General features: G+C 41.8%; 1 long non-coding RNA gene across 2 annotated transcripts in view; it reads left to right on the top strand.

The window, feature by feature from the left end:
• Window positions 1-20,971, top strand: part of LOC140843555 (uncharacterized) — a 257,008-nt gene extending 236,037 nt beyond the window's left edge. For both annotated transcript variants that reach the window (XR_012121404.1, XR_012121405.1), the window contains one exon: window positions 20,822-20,971. This is a non-coding gene — a long non-coding RNA (uncharacterized lncRNA). The remainder of the gene's footprint in view (window positions 1-20,821) is intronic.
• Window positions 20,972-22,932: the final 1,961 nt, after the last annotated feature.

Genomic DNA, 22,932 nt, shown 5'->3' with positions numbered 1-22,932 from the left:
AACTGGTGGTTTTGTTTTCTTTGGGTAAATTCCTAGAAATAGATTTGCTGGGTCATATGATATTTTTATTTTTAGTTTTCTGAGGAGCCTCCATATTGTTTTTCAGAGTGGCTGGACCAATTTACATTCCTACCAACAGTGTAAGAGGGTTCTCTTCTCTCCATATCCTCACCAATACTTGTTATTTCTTGTCATTTGGATAGTCATCATTCTGACTGGCATGAGGTGATACCTCATTGTCATCTTGATTTGCATTTCTTTGATGATCAGTGATGTTGATCATATTCCCATATGTCTGTTGGCCATCTGTATGACTTCTTTGGAAAAATGTCTAGTCAGGTCCTCTGCCCATTTTTTAATTGGATTACTTGTTTCTTCTGTGTTCAGTTATATGAGTTTTGTATATGTTTTGGACATGAACTCCTTACCAAATATATCATTTGTAAATATATTCTCCCTTATGGTAGGTTGCCTTTTTGTTTTGCTGAGGGTTTCCTTTACTGTGAAGAAGCTTTGTACTTTGATGTAGTCCCTCTTGTTTATTTCTGCTTTGTTTCCCTTGCCTGGGGAAATGTATCTGGAAAGAAATTTCTCATGTTGATGCTCATGAAATTCTTGCCTTTGTTTTCTTCTAAGAGTTTTATGGTTTCATGTCTTACATTTAGGCCATTAATCCACCTAGAATTTACTTTTGTGTGTGTTGTAAGACAGTGATCTATTTTCATTCTCTGGCATATAGCTACCCAGTTTTCCCAGCTCCATTTATTGAGGAGACTATCTTTTCTCCATTGTATATTCATGGCTCCTTTGTCATTTATCAATTGACCATATATGTGTGGGTTTATTTCTGGGCTCTCTATTCTGTTCCATTGATCTATGGGTTGATTTCCATGCCAGTACCGTACTGTTTTAATATCTATAGCTTTTTAATGTAGCTTAAATTCAGGGAGCATGATACCCCCAGCTTTCTTCTTTCTCAAGATTGCTTTGACTATTCAGGGTCTTTTATGGTTTCTTATAAATTTTAAGATTATTTGCTCTAATTCATTGAAAAATGCCATTGGTGTTTTGATAGGGATTGCACTGAATCTGTAAATTGTTTTGAACAGGATGGTCATTTTGACAATATTAATTATTCTTATCCATAAGCCTGGGATAGATTTCCATTTATTTATGTCTTCTTTAATGTCTCTAATGAGTGTCTTGTAGTTTTCAGAGTACAGGTTTTTCACATCCTTGGTTAAGTTTATTCCTAGGTATTTTATTCTTTTTGGTGCAACTGTAAATGGAATTGTTTTCCTGATTTCTCTCTCTGCTAGTTCATTATTAGTAGATAGGAATGCAATGGATATCTGTGTATTCATTTTGTATCCTGCAACTTTGCTGAATCCAGTTATTAGTTCTAATAGTTTTTGATGGAGCCTTAGGGTTTTCTATATATAGTACCATGTCATCTGCAAATCATGACAATTTTACTTCTTCCTTACCAGTTTGGATGCCCTGTATTTCCTTTTTCTTGTTTGATTGCCATGGTAAAGACCTCTAGTACTATGTTGGATAAAAGTAGTAAGAGTGGGATTCCTTGTCTTGTTCCTGATCTTAAAGGAAAGCTTCCAGCTTTTTGCCATAAAGTGTAATGTTGGCTATAGAACATGGTTTGACTAATAAGTGTAAAAGGAAAGAGGGAAGGAACGTGGACAGAGTTTGGCATTCTTGGTGTACTGGGATGTTAATTCTTATAGACCAGTGTTCCATGTAAAAACATTTCCTTTTGAGACAATTTTGGGGTAGAAAGAGAGAGTTGAACCCTTTAGCAGTGAGATCTTGCATGACTTGGGCTGTTGGTATAACCTGGGTTATAAATGTGAAATACCTGGCAGATCTGCATTAAGACAGCCTTAGAGGAGGTGTTTCATCCAGAAAAGCTATAGATAAGGTGGTCTGAGCTAACCCAAGGTTTAGGTGAGCATTTCCAACCTCTTTCAGGACACCTCAACACTTCACATCTAACAGTGTTATGAGTTCATCTGATTACTAGCTGTACTTAGATGTCACATGTATTTTCATAGTTGCTATTAGAAACAACTGAATTTTGATTCTCATCCATAATAAACTCAATGGGGAAAATTTCCAGTCTGGGCCTTAAATGTGCACTTCAGATGAGGCCAACAATACTGTCCACCATAAGAGTAACTCAAAAGTTATTCTTTATTATGAAGAAACAAAGCCATAAAACACCTTCATGTCAACACTTTGTCTTTTGAAATTGGAACACTAGAGTTATAGAGGAAAAAAATAACTTTTAACATCACAAAATGATGCAAAAATGTTTCTTTTATTTACTTCATTTATATATGATCTAGGCAATTTACCAAAATAATTTAAAATGATCTGTCTTTACCCTAAGGATTATACCAGAATCCCAAGTCAAAATATAGAGATTTTATGATTAAATTATCTGTTTTGTATCTAGATTGCATTGAATGTTAAATTAGTGATTCAACATTATTCGGATCAACTCTGCAATGAGTTTTCTTATAAGACTTAACATAAATACAGAACATCTGATTTCCCAGAGTTTTATTTCTTTTTAAAAGCCTATAGATTTCATCAATTCACAAAATACCTAAAATTACCACCAAGGGAAACTCCTTCTGTAATATCTTTAATTCCCTCTTTTATTCCAGGTAAACAAACAAGATGGATGAAAAAAAAAACTGAACCAAATCATATAGCAAAGCTATAAATGCTTGTCTCTTGAAGGCACTATCTCAGAGCCTGATTCTCAAAATGTAAAAAATAAATAAACACTTATGCAGCTGTGATGGGAATTTTCAGGGCATCTTTTATGCATGAGTAGAAATGTTCAGTGCACTAAGCTCAAAAAGGAAAAATGGGGGATTTATATGAATACATAGCAGTTTAAAATATAGGGTGGGGAGCTGGGGAAGAGAAGAGAGTCCAGTGAAAGAGGAGTAAAGATTACCACTGGCACCAAAAACACATCATCATGAAAAAGAGTGTGTGAACTCCCTGCCGTAATGTTCCACTTCCCTCGCTGGTCTGCCAGTGGCTATATCTCTGGCAAGGGGATGCAATAAACTATATTTAAAATCTCTGGGCAGCAAAAGGCACAAGACCTCGATTCTTCATCTGTCAGACTCAGAAGTGACTGAATATTGCGAGATGGGTAAGGTCTTTCACTGGTGAGTCGATGAAATCAAGATTTCTGGTGCTACCATGAAAGGAAGACTAGAAATAAGGCAGGAGAACTTTATTTCCTCCAAAGGCAGGGTAGCCTGGGCTACAGCAAATCTCTTTCAAGCAATGAGTTCCACGGCAGCCAAAGAATGGCTTACCGAGATCAGAGATGAGTTGTGGTCCCTGCAACTAAGAGCTGCAAGTTCCTGCCATGAGATTTTTCTCAGCCTTGGATCTGTGCACAGAGATTATTCATTCCACTACCCAGAAGTGTGAAGAAACTTAAGGGTTGGTTATAAGCCAATTAGAGAGAGACACACAGTGAAAGACTAGTGTTATAAATGAAAGGCACTGTCTAGACTGTCGAGTGCCACCATGTTACCTTACAGATGAGACAACGGAGACCCAGATGTGTGGTGACTTGTTCTACATCATCAAGCACCAGAAATGTGGCATAATCAGGGAAGCTATCAGAAAGCAGTGATGCCACGGGACCAGGAGCCCTAGGTAAATATGATGGGGTCATTTTGGTGCATTGTTTGATATGCAGTAGGTGTAACAAGCCCATAAATTCCTATGAATAGGGACAAAACTATAACATTATAATGGAATAGACTAGTGTTCACATAAATATCGCCTTGATAATATTCATGCAAAAGGGTAGAAGCACTGCTAGTGAGGCCAATCCTCTTGAATTTCCAAAACAGGGGCTACCTACTGTGTACTTCAATTTGACACACCCATATCTCAAAAATGTCTGCCCTACCTGTTGGCAACCTGACTCTAACGTCAACATCAGATGCACTCTTTTATATCAACAAATTATGTGAATAATATCTCTATTATAATGCAGTTATATTATCTCAGAAAAAGAACAGATGGTCTGATTAGCAATCCGTATCACACTGGCTTGAGTTAGCAGGCTAGTCAACAGCAGACCCAGAGCTTTAAGGAATGCTTTCGGACAGGAGTTCTGACAAAAACAAAACAGCTGGAAAAGGTCATAAAGACAGGGCATGCACCACCGATGGTGGCCACTGGGCAACTCCAGGTCAGGCTCTGAGCCCCCATTTAGATCTTGAGCAGCCCTCTGACTTCACATTTATTTCCTGAGGCTCTTTTGCATCTATCACTTGCAGCCAATAAATTACAACACAAAGTGTTTATAAGAGGATTTAATAAGAAAATGAGTAAAAAATCGAAAGGTACAAGGTAATTAATGAAAATCTCAAGAAACCTTTCACTAAAGTCTCTTTTCTCATAAGGCCATAATCTGGTAATAACAAGAATTCAACAAAAACTAAAACAAAATTTCCTCTTGAATTTCTCCAACTTGGCGCAACATGGTTTACACGACAGTCAACTAGTGGAAAGAGAACTATGATTTATCAAGGTTAAAAGTAAGAAGAGCTAATCACCCCCAACCATGCCACTTGGCACTTGGAGCACACGAACAATGTTCCTTCAAAAGATAAAGACTAAAGACTACCTTTTAATGAATCCTTAAAGGCAGGGGCTTTAGCAAGAGCGCTTCTTCTTGCCAAAGAATCCAAAAGAAGCCTTTCTGAGAACAGCCAGGAATAGAACAACTGCATCATCTTCAGAATTTCCTTAAATTTAGAAAGTGTTTCTCTGTGGGCTGACTCCAGGGTCTTTGAGAGTGGTTTGAGAGGCCCAGCCCCTCTGGGTTTTGACATTTCCTTCCTCACAATTAATAGTCATCCCAAAGTGCAGGAGAGTGAGACGTGAGAGTCATTTTTACAAAAGCAGATGTGAAAAGTAGCAGGACAGGAAAAGTTAAGTGACTTCAAAGAGTCTTGGTAGAGAAGGGCAGGAATATTTGATCACAAGTTAACTCTTGAGTAATTTAAAATGTAGACATTCCGGGTTCTCTGATAAAAGATACAGTGTCACTTATCTCACTGACTATCCATGTTCTCTTCACATGTTCAGTAAAGTGACACAAAGGAACCAGCTGATAGGATTCTGGAAGCAGTCTGTTTGTGAGGAAGTTCATCCTGCATCATGCTCAGCTCATACATGCTAGGAGATCTTTGCTACCAATTACAGAAAGACAAGGCTTTAATGTGGAGAGAAATAAGCACAAATTTTGACAGACATTATTATTCACATGCAACGTTTCAGCAAAATGAAGTTCAGGACAATTTCTCCAAAGGTCCAAATAGGAAGCTAGCTCAGGAGGAATACAGATTATTTGTTCTTTAAGTAAATGTGTAGGCACCAATGTTTTGCCAGTTATTCTACTTCACATTATTTAAATAGGATTCGGTTCTTTCAAAATGTATTTTTGAACATTTGTTGAGGGTAAATATGCTCAGAACTATAAAATCTGAATTATTGCTAGCCCCATTCCCGTTGGATGTTAGGAGCTGGGGATTTTAAGCCTCAGTTGGTTTATAAATATTTTCTCACCTTTGAGAGTCATATAGTTAATAAAGCCAACACTTGGTAAGTGATAATATCTACTGTGCTGGCTCAATCTCACAAACCACATTTTTACCACGTTTTTTTAAAAGTATTTGCATGTAGAGAATCTTTTCTTTAAGTTCAACCAGGAATCAACTGGTGTGATTTGAGAACTCAAAAGAGCAAAACAATAATAGGTACAGAGGTCATTCCTTTTTAAATGGCACCTTCTACTTAATAAATTATCTTCACAGAGGTTTGAAATTAAATATTATCTGCAATCCTTAAAAAATATTTCACTTTTTATAAGAAATGCAGTTACAATTGCAATATCTGGGCATTCATTTAAATTTACAATTGCTCCTATACTCCTTATTTGCAATTTAACTTATTTTAAGAAAAAAATCCATTTTTATTTGTATCTTAAGGGAAATGCATTATTCATTTTATTTATTTATAAATTCATCTTCTGGGCCTTTTCTCCATAAAGTAGAAAATCTTTTACAAGTATTAGTCTCAAATTTTAATCAACCATAACTCCTAACAATACTCTGAGGAAGTTTGTACCTTATTTTTTACTCAGCCTTACACTTCTCCTGTTCTGTGCAACATGGGGAGATGTTGGAAAATGCAGATAGGAAACCTGAGGAGTCCTCTAGGAGACAGAGCAGGAACACGGATCTTAGACAGACTCAGACTGTGAAGTGGAGAAGATGGGGAAGCAGGCGGGTGGGAAGGTTGGAACAGCTGTTCAGAAGAGAAAAGTCTGACAGCAAGTATTCTTCAGCAAAACCGCAGAGTGATGTGACCTACAAACATACCTGTCCCAAACCCTGTGGGGCAGATGCGGGCAAAGTACCCAGCAGTACAAAAGAGACAATAAATTGATTGCATCCCTTTAGAAACAGAAGAACCAATGCCTTTTTGAAAGAGAAAGGAAGGTAAGACACCATTTCACTCACTCTTACTTAAGTTTCTTCCCTCTCTTCTTATTCATGCAAAACACCTGGCAAAGTATCTTGCACTTCATAGATGCCAGTTCCAATTTCTCTCCCTCTCTTTGTTCAGCTGCCATTTAGTGAACTCTTAACATGTGCTTGGCACAGAGACTATAAAGATGAATGAGATGTAATCCTTCCTTCTGAAAAGTTTAGCCTACAAAGGAAGATGGTTATTTAAATAGATGATTTGCACATCCCGCAGAGGCCACACCAGCACTTCTTCTCCCCAAGACACGTAAAAAGGCTTCGTGGAGGAGATAATACACTGCATGGGGAAGAAATGTGGAAAAGCATTACATGCAGATGGAAGAGAATAATCCTAGACACATTCTCAAAGCACAGCATGATACGAGCAGAGAACCACTTGCTGGTTGGCATTACCTACACATGGCATTCAAAGGCACAGAATGAGAGAACCAGGTGAGGGAGGAAAAGGCTAACCACTGGAGAGTTTCCAGTTGAGATCGATGAGGCCAGGGCTACCCTTTAATTTCATGTGAATCCACGGTGTCCAATGTCAGAGTTTCTATTTTCAACTCCTAACTGTCCAGCAAATACGTAAGTAGGATATCATGTGCCAGTTGCTCTGAGAGTAAACGAAGGTCTTTATGTTCACCCCCTGAAGGAATAGTCAGCTTAGCACTGACTCGTCAGGAGAGGCCTGAGGTACAGGTAGACTACCAGTCAGGTAAAGAAGTGTGGGGAGCACAGATCCATCCAAGTTACAGAGACTGGAGGGAGTATTTTTCTTGGGACCAGGGGATGGCAAGGAACAAGGGAGAGGAGAGAAGGGGGAAGAGGGCTTGGATCCCGGAGGCCCTCACAACCACACGAAGGGTGTCAGGCTTCATCCAGAGAGCCGTCGTAAGTCAACGGATGCTTTAAGCTGCCCAGTGACACGGACGTGTTTGTATTTTAGAGAGATTACTGTGGGCATGTTTTGAAAAACTGGCTGAAAGAAAATATGACCGCAGAGAAGGAAAATAAAGCTGCATCAGCAATTCAGAGGAGAGAGAGAGAGGCCTAACTTGTGTTAGGGAAGCTGGAGAGGTGAGCCCATTTCAGAGGTGAAAACACAGGGTTACTTGATGGACTGTACCTCAGAGTCCAGGAAGGAAAAAAACAGGTTGAAGATTCCTAATTCATTCAGTAAGTATTTACTGAGCATCTACTATGTGCCACCCAAAGTTCTGAGTCCAGCAATAAAATAGTGAAGGAAGGCAAGGTCCCCGTTCTTATACAGCCATGTCCTAGTGGAGCTTAGCTTAGTGAGAGGCAGATAATAAATGCACAAACAAATCGGTGAATTAGGCTGCTTCGGATGCGAACCAGAGCTGTGAATAAAATTAGTAGGATAATGATGGAGTAAATAACTAGGCAGGATTTTAGGGTCCTCTTAAAAAGAGTCAGTCAGACATGTGTTTCTAATACACATTTGAGTCAAGATTTGAATGTTGGGAAGGAGACAGTCATGCAAATATCTAGAGAAGAGTATTCGGGGATCAAGGAAAGCTGATGCACAGATCTTAAGCCCAGAAAAGGCTTAACCTATTCAAGAGTGAGAGAGAAGGGGGATGAGGATGGGCACACACAAGGTGAGGGCTGAATGAGGCCGACAGCACCCGGGGACATGGGTATTTTAAGTAATGGTAGCGAGTTGGTATTGCAACCTGTTTTTTGTTTTTTTGTTTTTTTTATTTTGGTATCCTGTTTTTAAACAGAAGAAATTTGAGGGTTTGGGGTGGAGGTTATTGTGGTAAGAACACTTAACATGAGGTATATCCTCTGAATAAATTTTCAGTTCACTGTTTACAGCACACCTCTAGAACTTGCTCATCCTGAAGAACTGAAACTTCATACCCTTTGGACAGCAATTCCCATTTCCCCCTCCCATCCCAGTCCCTTGGAAACCACCGCTTCACTCTGTTTCCATGATTTGACTCTTTTAGATGATGCCTCCTGTGGGCAGAATCATGCAGTGTTTGTTCTGTGGCGTCTGGCTTATTCTACTGAGCGTGATGTCCTCCGGGTTCGCCCATGTTGTTGCGTCTGACAGGCAGGACCTCCTTCTTTTCCATGGCTGAGTAATTTGAGGGTTTTAAACAGGAGAGGGATGTAAATTATTTCCTTTTCAAAAGCCCTCTCTAGCCCCTGTGTGTCTTTCAGTGAGGCAGGGCACAGGTGGAATCAAGTGGTCAAGTCAGTCGGCCGTCGCAGGTAAAAATAAATGACTCGGAGAAGGGCAGGAGCTGGGGAGATGATCAGTGGTTGGATTTAGGTTTGGGGAGGATGCACTGATGATAGGATTGGCTGATGGAATGAATGTGAAGAGTAAGAACAGGTGCCCAGTATGACTACTCACTTTTTGGCCAGCGAGGGGGAGACAGTGTCCTATACAGATGTGGGGAAGAGCAGTGCTAGATGAATTATGATAGAATATATTAAGTATGCTTTGCCTCCTAAAAGGCCAAGTGGAGGTGTTGAATAGGGACTTACCTGTGACTATGCTTCAGACTGGAGGTATGCATTTGGGAGCCATCAGCCCTCAGATACTATTCAGAACCATTTGGACAGAATGGGACTTCCCAGGGAACTGCTGCTGAATCACACTGAAAGAAACAGGACTGGGTGTGGTTCTGCATGTTTTGACATCAGCAAGTAGGTTGATGAGAATGTTGTCACTAACTCACGAAACATTCAAGCAGAAAGAGAAGCAAGTGTGGGGACAAAATGAAGAATTCCGTGTGAGGCAAGTGGTGCTGGAATTTCTGCTATACGTACAGGTGCATTCAGCAGCAGGGTCTGGGCTGAAGGCGATCACGTAGGCAGCCACACAAAGGCCTGAGCCTCCAGCACGCCTCGGACCATCCCCTGTGTTGTGTATAGATGGGCTGCAATGAGGAAGAATCCCGTAAAGAGAAGGGCAGTGGACTAGGGACCAAAAAAGGAGAATCGAGACATCTTTGCTGGTAAGATGAGGGGGTATCAAGGGAAGCCTGTACACTGCCATACTTATGGAGACATCATCTAAAAAGATAACATCTAAGAAAGGAATGGAAACACAGGAGAAAGAAGATAATATATGAGAGAGCAAATGGCCAGCTTCGTGGGCTTATGTCGTGTGCAGCTATGGAGAGGACGCTCCGAGTATGGTCTGGAGGAGGTGAGGAGCAGAGACCCACTGAGAAGCTTTTACAGCACCCAGCAGTCCTGAGCCTCAGTCATCAAGGACCAGCGTCAGTTAGGGTGGAAGAAGGCATCCAGAGCCCTCATCCTCAGCCAAGCCTGGCCCCTCAGGCGGGGACAGAAAGCTCTGCCTCCGAGCCCCGACTCGCACCACCTGCCCTGTGCCTTGTGCCTTCATCAGGCTCTGCTGCCTGGAAACCTGATGGGAGGGCGGCACCAAGCACAGGAACACTGCTCTGTGAAGCATCTCATGACTGCTGCTTCCACGCTGTCCAGGCAAATCACAGCCTCCATTGTGTGAGCTTCAGCTTGTTACCGCTGATTAGTGCAGAGACCAGGAGGCTGACCACTGCAGGGCAGCCACTGAAACCATAAGGTAAGGCCAGGAGAGCCGCCTCAGACCACTGGGAGATCTGTATGGAGAATCAATTTCCCTGCAACTACCAGCCTAAAAACAGCAAACGGCACGTAGGTTTTTAGAGTAAATAAAGGCCTCCTGAGGATGAGTTGTTAATTCCTCACAACGACTTGCCCTTTACAGTAAGGCGTTTGTCATATGCTCCGCTCATCCCCACATACGCTTCTCAGCTTGCAAATGAATTTTCCAAAGCTGCATCCCTATAAGGGATCCCAGAGACTTAAAGATATTTTTAATTCCTCATTTATTTGGAGTGAAAGGTCCGATGAGAGTGTTCAGAGGCAGCCAAAGGCAGGCTTCACTTCTCTTGTGTCGCTGTTTCTGTTGTTCTCTTTTAAGTGTCTGTTTTGGCATGAGTTTTATCACTAACAGGATTTGCAAGAGTAGAAAATCGACTCCATGAGCTTTCCTTCACTAGGAAAGGAGAAAGGATTTTAATGCACCAACATATAAGTCACTTGTTTGTGTAGTTTCCTTTAATGTCCCTTCATGTTTTGGAGTCAGAGACTCTGTTGAGAAACTTCTGAAAGTACCAGAATCTCTCCTGAGACAAGGGTAGAAGTACCACAGTCTCTCCTGGGCATGCACACAAGTTCATATGCAATGTCAAGGTGAACTGACCCCTGGCTGCCGCTGGGTTCCCCAAAAATTCAAGGACCTCAGGTGAACACTCCCTGCTGTAAAGAGTGCGTCTGATGCTCTCTTACTTGTAAATGGTGTCTGGTCCTGCTCCCTCCAGTGGTGAACAGTCCATTTCCTCTACTTCCTGAGGGATGGTGGAAACATTTTATGAGACACTTGACCCGTGGATTCCTCCCTCTGGTGTCTATGGCAGTGAGTGTGATTAATGTATTTCATAAGCTGATGTAGCTGTCTGCTGCAATCTGTTCTCAGAGCATTCCCACCCCTTCAGTAATTGGCCACCGAAATCCACCACTGCCCCTGCTCAGGGGATGACACAGTTTTGACTCCTAAGCCCTCCTCCTCTTGTGAAACTGTGTCCACTTTCTCCTGAGAGGTCCCTTCCTTATGACTTAGCTTCACCCAGTGATGCCCACCTTGTGGCAGACAGACACATGCCAACCTACCCTGCATCTAAGCCAAGTTCCAGGAATCCCCAAACCAGCTGGGATCTTGGCATCCTGGACACCAGAGATTCACCACAGTAAAAGAACCAATCTACCCTCCACAAGGCACCTGCAAAAGTCTTCTCTCTCTTCTCTGCTATATTGAAGGTAATGAAAAAAAAAAAACCACTAACAGACAGCCACATTGTAGGTGAAATATGTGGAAAACCTCACACTTGAATATAAGAAGTAGAATGTACCAGATGGATAAAGAATATGTTTTCCTTCCAACTCTTTAGAAGGTACAAAAATTTGGACATCCACCCTTGATTCCCCACCTCTTGGAAAACAGCCTAGAACAAGGAGAACCTGGCTCTGCTTTGGGTTGCTCCTTAGACGTCCTTACATTCCCTTATAAGACAATGAGTTGAAAGCTTGGCTTGGTTGAGGAGCGGTGCGAAGATTATATAAATAGCAGGGGAAAAAAGCACTTTTCATGTTAAAAGCAAAGCTTACAAATCTGAGCATAATTTTACAGTATTTCTAGTAAAGAGACATAAGTTTACTAGCTAAGGAAAAGATTAGGAGAGATTACACAGGAAGAAATTTCTTGTGGCCACTGTAGGTTCCGGCACTGAAGTATGAAAGAGAGATACATGGGGTGAGACTTTACTATCCTCTCTCCGTCCTCCCCTCTGAAATTGAACCTCAGAAGAGAAATTGCTACAGAGATACCCTAGGAAACATTTGGGGGTAGGTGTATATCCTATGTAGGAAGCTTATTCCTTCCTTCTCTGGACAGAGCCTGAGAGATCCTTTGCCCCCCCAAGAGGAGCACAGCGCAGCTTCCAACACGGAGGTGCTGGGTCAGCCACGGGGAGGCAGCTAGTGTGGCGCCTAGTGCACCAGCCTCAGACCGGGACAGACTGAATAAGCACAGGACAGGTGGGCCTTGAGGGAGAGGAAATTATCAGCTAGGAATGATGAAGCTCTAGACATTGAAGCAGCCCCTCCCCAGTCACCCTCCACCCTCCGCATTACCTCACATATGTTTCCTTTTGCATCCAGATGCAATGGGAGGAGTGGAAACAGAGGACAGCGCCTCCATAAGAACTGAATAATGGACTCAGAGTGATTAAAGTTTAAAACGAGAGAGACTGTAATGCCTCTGATGGGCAAAGTCAGGCTTTGCAGCAAGAATGGGGTTGAGAACAAGATGAGATTAGTTACAAAAAATAAAGTTACACATTTGTACATCACTTGTACAAATCTGGTAAATTTCAAGCCCAATTTACTTGGATTGTTAAAAACAGAAGATGGAACAGATAAAGCTCTGTGGAATGAATAGAGAAAATGTACATATATGCAAATACATGTAAATTTTCACAACACTTCAAATTCACATGAACTCATTCAATACATTTCATCTACAGTCCAATTAAATGAAAAACTGGTACATTTCAAAAAAAAATTGCAACGGGAGTCATTCCTGGGGAAACTTCCATTGTCATCTCGGGATATTCTGTGCTCTAAAAAATAATCATAACAATTTTCATTATCAATACATGCTGTTACAGACAAATTTGTCTAATAATACCATTCCCAAAACTTTCTTAACCAAGAGAAAAAAAAATACCATCCCCTTTGGTTTCTACATAATCTTGGGCAACCTTAGTTCAGCCCCGACTAAAACTTTGCAATATTAATTAAAAATAAAAAGTTAATTCTACTTTAAGACTTTTTTTCTAATTATCAAGAATAGCCTGAGGTTTGTTCTTTCCAAGAAATATTATTATTTTACATTGAATTTTTTCCTCATTTTGGAATGGCTAATAAGTCCTCTATATTTTCCAGATAGTATAGTCTGAAATTTACCTTTTGAGTCCAAGAACTAATGACTTTTAAAAACAAGGGGGCTCTACAAAAAGAGAAATTCTCAGCAGGTGCAATCAGCTTAAATTGAGGGTATTTCATTGTATAGGTATATGATTATGCCTGTAAAGCAGAAAACAAACAACATACATTAATTTTCTGCTACTGCTACAACAAATTACCGCAAATTCAGTGGCTTAGAACACCACCATTTTATTATCTTACAGTTCCGTAAGTTAGTTATCTGACACCGCTCTCCCTGGGCAGAAACCAAGATTTCATGAGCTGCATTCCTTCCTGGATGCTCTACTTAAAGACTGATTGTCCCGCTTTTTCTAGCTTCTAGAGGCTGCCGTAATTCCTTGGCTCATAGTTCCCCACCTCCCATTTCCCAGCCAGCGCCGCCGCGTCCCTAGGACTGTTCTTCCATAGTCACTTCTGCCTCTGATTCTGCATTCTGCCTCCCTCTTGCCCTTTTAAGCCCCCTTATGATACACTGGGTCCACCTGGTCAGGCCAGGACGCCCTCCCTATCTTAAATTCAGCTGATTAGCAACATCAACTCCATCTTCTCAGTACCTGAATTCTCCTTTTTCATCTAAGGCAACATCTTCAGAGGTTATGGGGAATAGAATGTGAGCATCTTTGGGGTCCATTATTCCACCTATCACAAAAAGTAAAGTATGTAAGGTGAATGGAGCAAAACCTAATACCACAGAACATTAATAATGGACCAGCTTTTGGCAACTTCCGATATATGTAAGAATCTTTTCGTTTGACACAAACAAAACCCAAATTATGTAAACTAGATAGGACAAGTGTTCTGTTTTGCCAATCAGTACTTATTCCAAGAGTCAAAGAGGGCAAAAAAGAAACTGAAAAAGAGACAAATTTTGGCATGAACACCAGTCACTGCATATAATTCATGAAAAGGAAATACTTGTGATGTCCCTAGAAGTCAGAATGCTTCTTAACTCTTCAGTCCACCTCTATTTGAAAAGATTCTCCAAATTTCTGACATGTCTTAATTTAGAAATATATCTATGTATATGTATCACTGCACTTTTCAGATGCTGGGTCATCTATTAAATACTATATAATCGGATCAAGCTGCCACATTAGATAACGATCAATACTTACCCTCATGCTGTATTAATCTTATTGATACCTTTTCAGATTCATCCAGATTTGGTAAGCAAATAGTGAAATCATATAGATTAACAAAATGAAACAAATAGATCATTTTAAAATAAAGGGCTTAGTTGTATTACGGCAAAAAACCCAAAGCCAGATATATTCCTTTAACGCCAGTTTTATCAGCATTTTCCATAAAGCTGATGGCATTGTATGCTGGTTCTTACAGCTACGATTCCCACTTTCTACCCCTTTTCCTCATGACAGCCCCTTTATCCAGTATATTTCTGTGGGTATGTTTTAGCCTTCAAAATATGTAATGTTTTTTATTCCCATGAATGGTAAATATGGATTTTATTCTGCTTCTAATTTTTTTCCTATTTAGGGCTGTATTTTTTAAATCTACCCATGTTGTTGCATGTGCACGGCCACACCTTACTTCCAGCTGCTTTCCGATACTCCGTGGCACAGACCCATCACATTGTGCTTCCTCGTTCTCCTAGTTCTGAACACTGAGTTGCTTTCAACTTCTCTGACACCTAGAGTAGGATTCTCCAGTTATATGCAAGGGTTGGGGGTGTGTATCATAGTGTAGCACACAATCTTGATTTCACTAAGCACTGCATATTTATGCTCTCCCTCCCGCAAGAGCCATGGGGGTCCCTGCAACCCGTATACTAGCTTACACTTGGTGTTTAGAGACCCGTCAAGCAGCAGAGTGCCATTTGGAAGTAGTGGATATAACTGTTTCCTTCGCTTTGTATCACTTTGTCACTTGCTTGTACACAAGACCCCTAATCCTCTCTCAAATACTGTTCCAACAGCCGTAGACCCTCACTCTTGTGATGGGCCTGAATCCAAGGGCCAGACCAGACTGCGATGCCATTGCACCCTCTCCACTGAATCTATCCCTCCCTCGCCTAGTCTCTGTGCCCAAGCCAAGTACATTCTCTTGTGCCAGTTATAAACTGGAAGCCCCATAATGATCAATAAATATATCCAAACTGTTGGGGAAAATGTTGAACATTCCCCTCCATGCACATCCCCCAAGGCCCACAGACAGCAGAGTCTGAGCTGCAGCTCAGCCAGCAAAATGCCATTTCTTATGCTTGCTCATATACAAATATGAAGATACGAAAAAATTTCATTCCAAGACCTTTATAGCGCAATAATGTACATCCTATTTTAGCTTAGAAACTGTGAAACAAATCAGGTTTGTGAGATCATAAGATTAATCAGTCTTAAACATGCCATAAATATTTTGAGCTGGCTCCTCATCCTCACATTAATCATGAAGTGAGAATATTCCCATTTTAAGTATGCAGATAATGCTAAAGTATGTTGTTTCATATGCGTATGTATCATAGCAAAGTGTTTGGGAAAAAATGCACTTCTGAAAATATAAATGAATCCCAGAACTACCAGAATAGAATAGAACTCTTCCAAAGATACCAGTTCCAGGACTCATCATATTTAGAGAGTTGAGTTGTCACATTTTAACAACCCATATTCTATTCTATTTTTTCATCTTTTACAAAATACTGTTATTTAAGCAATGTCTCGGTTCTTCACAGCCTGCTTCTGTGTTAGATACTATCATTATCTCAATTTAAGTGACTTGCCCAACGTCACTAGGACTAGAATGATGGAATTAAGACTCAAACACCAACCAAAGTCTTCTAATAAAACAGAATCCACATCTTTTCAACAGCAACCTTTTTAAAAAACTATTCAATTTGATAAGTCTATACCTTATGCACAGCTCTTATTTTGTTCTTCCTCCATGTAATAACGACTAACTTAAGTTTCTCTTCTGGATAGTAAATTTCAAAACCCAACACATGCTTTAGGTAATTTTTTTATGCTTCTCTAATTTTTGCTTTATTGTGCAATCTTTTAATTCACTCTGCTCAACTTTTTACTCCTCTAAACTTGTGAAGGACAAAGCAGATATAGGTATCCAATTTTAAAAAATACGAAGCCATAATTTTATTTAAGTTTTTTAACCATTTATTGGGGTATAACTGATTTACAAGTAAGTATACATGTTTAATATGTACAGTTTGATCAGTTTGGACACAAGCAAACACCTGTGACATCATCACAATCAAGGTAACACCACCTCCCAAAGTTCTTTGTGCCCCTTGGGTTTTTAGTTGTTTGTGGTAAGAGCACTTAATGTGAGATCTATCCTCTTAACAAATTTTGAAGAACTTCATACTGTGTCATTAACTATAGGCACTATGGTGTATACAGAGCAGATTTCTAGAACTTTTCTGTCTTGTGTAACTGAAACTTCATAACAATTGAGCAACTCCCCATTTCCCTCATCTCCCTGGCAACCACAATTGGACTCTCCGCTTTTATGAGTTTGAGCATCTTAGATGCCTCCTGTAAGTGGAAAGCAGTATGTGTCCTTCTGTGACAGGCTTAGTCTCTGAACATAATGTCCTCTAGGTTCATCTGTGTTGTGGCAGATGACAGGATTTACTTCTTTGTTATATTTTTAAATACAATGTTTTATTTTGGCTTGGTTTGGTTTTCAACTCCAACTTATGGATGACAGCTGAAGAAAGAGAATATAACACTAAGGTACACATGACTGCAAATAGTACACTTGCCTTATTTTTTAAATGTACACTTTTTATCATGCACTTTTATTTTCTCTGAGAAAATTATGGATTTATCCTACATGTCCTATCCATCGGGCACTAGTGGCCCACTTGACAGTGTCTGACCTTCCTGGAAATTCTACTTTCCCTCTGTTCCTGCTTCTCTGTGCCAATCCTCATGCTCTAGGCCAGAAAGCACAAATTGCAACCCAGGGGCCAAATCCAACACATTATCTGCCTTTGTAAATAAAACTTTATTGGAGCACGGCCATGTCCTTTTGTATCCAGACTGTCCGTGGCTGCTCTCCCTCTATAATGGTAGACATATTCTTGCTACAGAAACCACATGGCCCACAAAGCCTCAAATATTTACCTGTTCGGCCCTTCATAGGAACTTTGCCTGCCAACCCCTGGCCCCGACTAACTTGCATGAGATTCACCTGAGGAATAACTTTAAAATACAGGCACTCAGCCCTCATACCCACCTATTCTACTTTCTAAGGCAGAGGGAAGACTCTAGATTTCTAAATACTGACCCAGTTCCAGGGATGCCTGGGATGCACAGAAGGATCCTGGGATCCCAGTAGGCCTGCTGCTGGGGAAGCTTTGCCCAGCTTCTCCAGCCCAGGAGCGTCTCCTTCATAGTTCAGCCATGGCATTTCCTGAGCTGGAGGCCCTATGCACAGGACAGATGGAGATCCGACACACAGTCCTCGGGAGCTACTCATCTCTCTCAGGATGAATCCTGTGGGAACCAGGGGTTATTTTTCTTCCCAACATGTACTTCCTCCCCTCTGTGAAGATGCCCTGAGCACGCTTCAAGAAATCACTTCTCTTGAACTTTCCATCCAAGCAGTTCCAGAAATAGACATTTGAGTCAGGCATGGGCCATTAGACCATCCTGTCCCCTGAGACTGAGCCACAGATGCACCTGTCAACCCAGCCAGGCCAGCTTATCTCAGGTCGCCAACTCAGTCAATAAATATATACTGACTGCCCTTGCATGAGTTTCTATTGCTGTTCTAACAACTTCTCACAAATTTAGCAGCTTAAAACAATGCAAATTTATTACCTCATAGGTTTTATGGGTCAGGAGTCTGGTGAGCTCCACTGGGTCTCTGCTTAGAGTCATGGGCCAAAATCAGGGTGTCCACAGGGCTGTGTTCCTTTCTGGAGGCTCGAGGGAAGGTCTACTTCCTTGTTCATCCAGGTTGTTAGCAGAATTCAGAATTCAGTTCTTGGTAGCTCTATGTGGTCCTTATTTCCTTGCTGGCTGACAGCTGAAGGCTGTTCTCAGCTTCTAGAAGCCACCATATTTCCTGGCTGGGGGCCTCCACCCTCCGTCTTCAAAGCGAGCAACATTGCACCTCTCTGTCTTTTTTCCCTAGTCACCTCTCTCTCTCTCTGACTCTGTCCCCTTCTCCACTCTTGATTACACTGGGGCCCCTGGATAATCCAGGATAATTTCCCTATTTTAAGGCCAGATGATGGGCAACCTTAACTGCAGATGCAAAGTCTCTTTTGCCATATCACATAAACATGGCAGTAACCCCAAAACCCTGTTTACACACCAGGTATGTACCAGACTCCGTTCTAAGCACTAGGGATCAAGCAGTCAACAAAACAAAGCCTTTTCTCCATGTAGCTTCCCTTCTAGTTAGGAAAGAAAGGAGACCCACATATACGGACCATACCAGGTGGGAAAAGGACTGTGCTGAAGAATACCGCAGAAGGTAAAGCGGAAGACGGGAGTGCAGGCTGAGGGTGGTAGTCCAGTTCAGAGAGTCAGAGAAGGCCTCTTGGATGCATGAGTCACAGAAAGTGAGAAAGAAGCCAGTGTGGTTACCAGCGAGCATTCTGACTTAGGGCACAGCAGGGACAAAGGTCCTGAGGCAGGAGCATTTGTGTGTGTGTTTTAAGAAAAACAAGGTCAGTGCAGCTGGAGAAATGTGTAGGAGGGAGAGATAGGATGGGGCCAGATCACATGAAGCCTCTAAGTCATGATATAAGGCCGCCATAAGAGTTTTAGTTTATTCAGAGTGGGATAGGAAGCCATTGGAAGACTTGGAATAAAGGATTCACATGATACTATGCATGTTTAGAAGAATCACCTCAAGACATTGTTGGAACTTGTTTCTAGAAAGTTAAAGGACTCTAGACTGAAGCTGCTTGCAGCCATCCTGCACCTGCGGCACGGAGGAGGGACCTTGTGTGGATGACAGACCTCCACTGTGACTATGTCTGTGCCTTACTCTCAACTGCTTCATGTATTTTTGTGTAACTGCGCCATTTATTCTTCATTTGATAGTCAGTTTCTTTTTATTCACCCACCCAACCATGTAGATATTTCAAGATTTGAACACACACAATTTTTTTATTGTTAGGGGAAGATTCTTGAACTTGCCCAACCCAACGATATTATGTGTGTTTCAGGAACTCTGGACTCATTTGGAAAACTAAGCGAGTACGCCCCTCAGACCTTGCGACTAAAAACAAGAAACTCCCAGGATTCCTCTGTCATACCTAGTGGTAAACCAGTGGCATCGAAGTTGCTGTCCTAGGGGTTTATCAGCCTTTACCTAAGATTCTTTTCCTATAACCAGTCTACACATATGACTTCATTTCCATAAACTCCTCGCCTCCCATCACGGTGTCCTTCATGACATGATCCGGCACAGAGGTGTGCTTTGAAGAAAGAGAACGTGACGATAACTTTTAGAGGACGCTGCTCTGAATTTACCCAGGCTGGAGATTTGGTTCCTTAATTTTCAGGAGATATGGAATTGAGTGGTTTGATGAAAAGCATCTAAGTCTGCCGATTTGGAATTTCAATTTTCGATTGGAGGTAGAGTGCCTACGGAGGGAGAGTGTTGGGAGGCTGCTCTGGACAATGTCACTGAAAAGAAACTGTTTCCTGCAAAAGTTCTATTATGAGGAGTCGCCTGTGGCAGTTTTCAGGTGTGTTGCTGGGGAGCTGACAGCTTTTCCTGGTACTGTCTCCACGCCCCGGTTATCTCTGCGCCCGCACATACCAGTCTGCGCATTTGGATAGGGTCATTTACTGTAAGTTCATTCAAGTCGTTCAGGCTCACAACCAGCATTATCTTCAAAACAACGAGTGATGATTGAGCTTTATATACAAAGAAGACATAGAAAGAGAATTGGAATTTGACAAGCATTAAGAAAGAGTCTGAAGAAATTAAGTATTAAGGATGCCATGGCCAAGGGGCAGAAAATAACCACAGGTGCACCTAACTGGCTGCTGAATAAAAAAGAAACACAAAAATGAAGGGAAAGGTGGCAGGCAAAAAAAAAAACAAAAAAACAAAACCTGGACTGGGACTACAGCACCTCTACATATTCACATGCCAACAAATGGGGTTAGAAAAGAAATTGCAAACCAACAGTTAGATTGTCACGAACTGTGAAGAAATCTGCAGGAACTCGAGAAAGGGCTGTCTTCACTTTATAAACTGTAACACAGCAAAAGCAGGGTGTGATGCAAATAACATATCCCCACAAAGGGGCTTGACTTTTTACTTCTCACAGGAACTAGGGATTTTATCAGCAATCTCAAAGCAGTGTAAATAAAGACAATACTATTCTTTAGTGAGTGGATTCAAATGACAGAAGACAGAAAGATGGGCATAATTCTGGGCTGGTTCTTTTTTTTTTTGTTTTCATTTTGGATAGAAAACAGAGATAATGAGAAAACAGCCCAGATGTTCCTTCCTGATCAATTTCCTATTTCTCCTCCATTCCCAGAATGCTATCTTTTCCCTCATTTATGTGACCAGCAAACCCACTGACTTTGCCCTGGCTAATAATAGCATTCCGGTTCCCATTATCTGCTTCCCTGACAGTGATTTTTCCTTTTTCTTTTTTTTCTTTTCTTTTTTTTTAGGGAAAGCCCAATACCGCTGGCATTGAAAGAAGCAATCTGAAAAATTTCAGTAGAGGAAATGATATTGCCCATTCAAATCACGTGATACTCTGGAACTAAGAAACACTAAAGGCTGTAGAAAAAATTAAATATGAAGAGGTGTAGACAGAAGGAACATTGGTGCTTGTGCTATTTATTTGTGCTTTTTATTATGAGCTTTAGTGACTTGTGCTGGACTCTCAGAGTAATTTTTCTTAGTCCATCCAGCCTTTAACATAGGTTTTCCTCTCAAAGCTGTATATTTGATTTCAACCTTGGAAGTTTAGGAGTTCTGACAACATGCAGGTATAAATCCCTGACTCTAATTGAGTGTGTCCCAAAGAGAGCATCGCGCTCACAAAACTCCACTTCAGAACTTTGATTCTGGATTTTAATTAAGTGGTTTAACTCTCTACTTCTGAAACAAGTTAACAAGTCACACACTGCTGAGAAGTTATACCTGTGTCCAGATTTACTCAAAATCGAACTATCTTGTCCTAACAAATTACCATAAACTGGGCAGCTTAAAATGACAAAAATTTATTCTCTCCAGTTGTGGAGGCTGGTTGTACAAAGTCAAGGTGTCCGCAGGGCCGTGCCCCTTCCAAGGCCCTTGGGAAGAACCCTCCCTTCCTCTTCTGGCTTCTGGTGGCTGCCAGCAATGGTTCCTGTGCCTCAGCTTGCGGGTGCATCCCTCCGATTTCCTCCTCCGTCGTCCCGTGGCATTCCCCCCAGGTATCCACGTGTCCAAATCCCCCTTGCCTTTCTCCTATCAGTCACTGGACTAGGCTTTTCCAGTAGGACCTTGTTTTAACTTGACTACAGTTGCAAAGACCCCATTTCCAAATAAGGGCATGCTCAGGGGTTCCCTGTGGACGTGAGGGCCGGGGCACACTCTTCAGCATTGTGCAACGTCCAGTCCCATGAGCATCGGCGGCACTGCCGCCCTGACATGAGCTTTGATCAGGTGCTGTGCCCTTCAGCCCAGTGGGCCCCCCACCATGTCGCTGAGTGCCCCGTGCGCCCGGTAACTTCCCTTCTTGAGGCACAGCAAGGCCCCAGGTATGGGGCAGCACACGCACACCCCCTGTGCCTGAGCTCCTTTCACTCATTGCAGCTTCCGCCCGGCTGGCTCTTCCCTCGGCCGGACATCTGCTCTGCGTGCACACAGACCCGTTTCGTGCCTGCTCGTTTCACCTTTGCAGCCAACATTTTTCCTCTGTGGAAACCCTCTTGTCTGTACAAGGAAGCAGAATTCTAAACAAGCCCCTCATCATACCTGCACAGACAACTGATGATAATGAAACACATTTTTAAATAACATTCCTGAAGTAAATTCTAGGGAGCTGCCTCCCGCATGAAGCACCATTCTCCTGGGAAACAGCCGCCCCGTGCCCACCAAACCTTGGCGGGGGAGCCACGGCTGCCCTTCTCCCAAGGCAGCTGATCCAAGCCGGGCCCCCAGATGCCTGCCCCAAGATTGCCCAAACCCCAAGGAAGGTGGACTGCCTCCACAGTCCCTCCTTGAAACACCTGTAAGATGCCAGCAGTGGAGCTTTTTACTACGTGAAAAGTCAACCTATAAAGAAATAGAGTAAAGGTGACACAAAGCAGAGCTGAACAAAGGGAGAGAATCCTGCCAACTCTTCAGGACCTGGGCTGCGCCTCTGTCATTTCATGTTCTCTGGATTCTGTGAACTAACAAAGTCCTTCCCTCAAGCTGAAACTAGGTGCATTTGTGTCTCTCTCACTAAAATAACCTAAGGTCACAGACTGGCACATATACAGCCGTGACAAAATGTTGAAGCTGAGAAGAAAGAATTTGGGTATTGCTGTGCGTTAATTCAGGTCCCCCACACCGACCAAAAAAAATGTTGGAGTCCTAAACTTCAGTGCCTCAGAATGTGTCCTGAATTGGGGGTGGGTCTTCACAGAAATATCCAAGTTAAAGAGAGTTCATGACAGTGGGCCCTCTTCCAGTATGACTGGTGTCCTCAAAAAAGGGAAATTTGGACACAAAGACAGATACACACTGAGCAGACAACATAAACAGACGCAGGGAGAAGGCAGATTCTCCTTCACAGACCTCGGGA

Source organism: Manis javanica, chromosome 9, assembly GCF_040802235.1.
Source record: "Manis javanica isolate MJ-LG chromosome 9, MJ_LKY, whole genome shotgun sequence".
NCBI lineage: Eukaryota > Metazoa > Chordata > Mammalia > Pholidota > Manidae > Manis > Manis javanica.
Note: the sequence above shows the minus strand (reverse complement) of the source record. Positions and strands in the feature narration are given on the sequence as shown.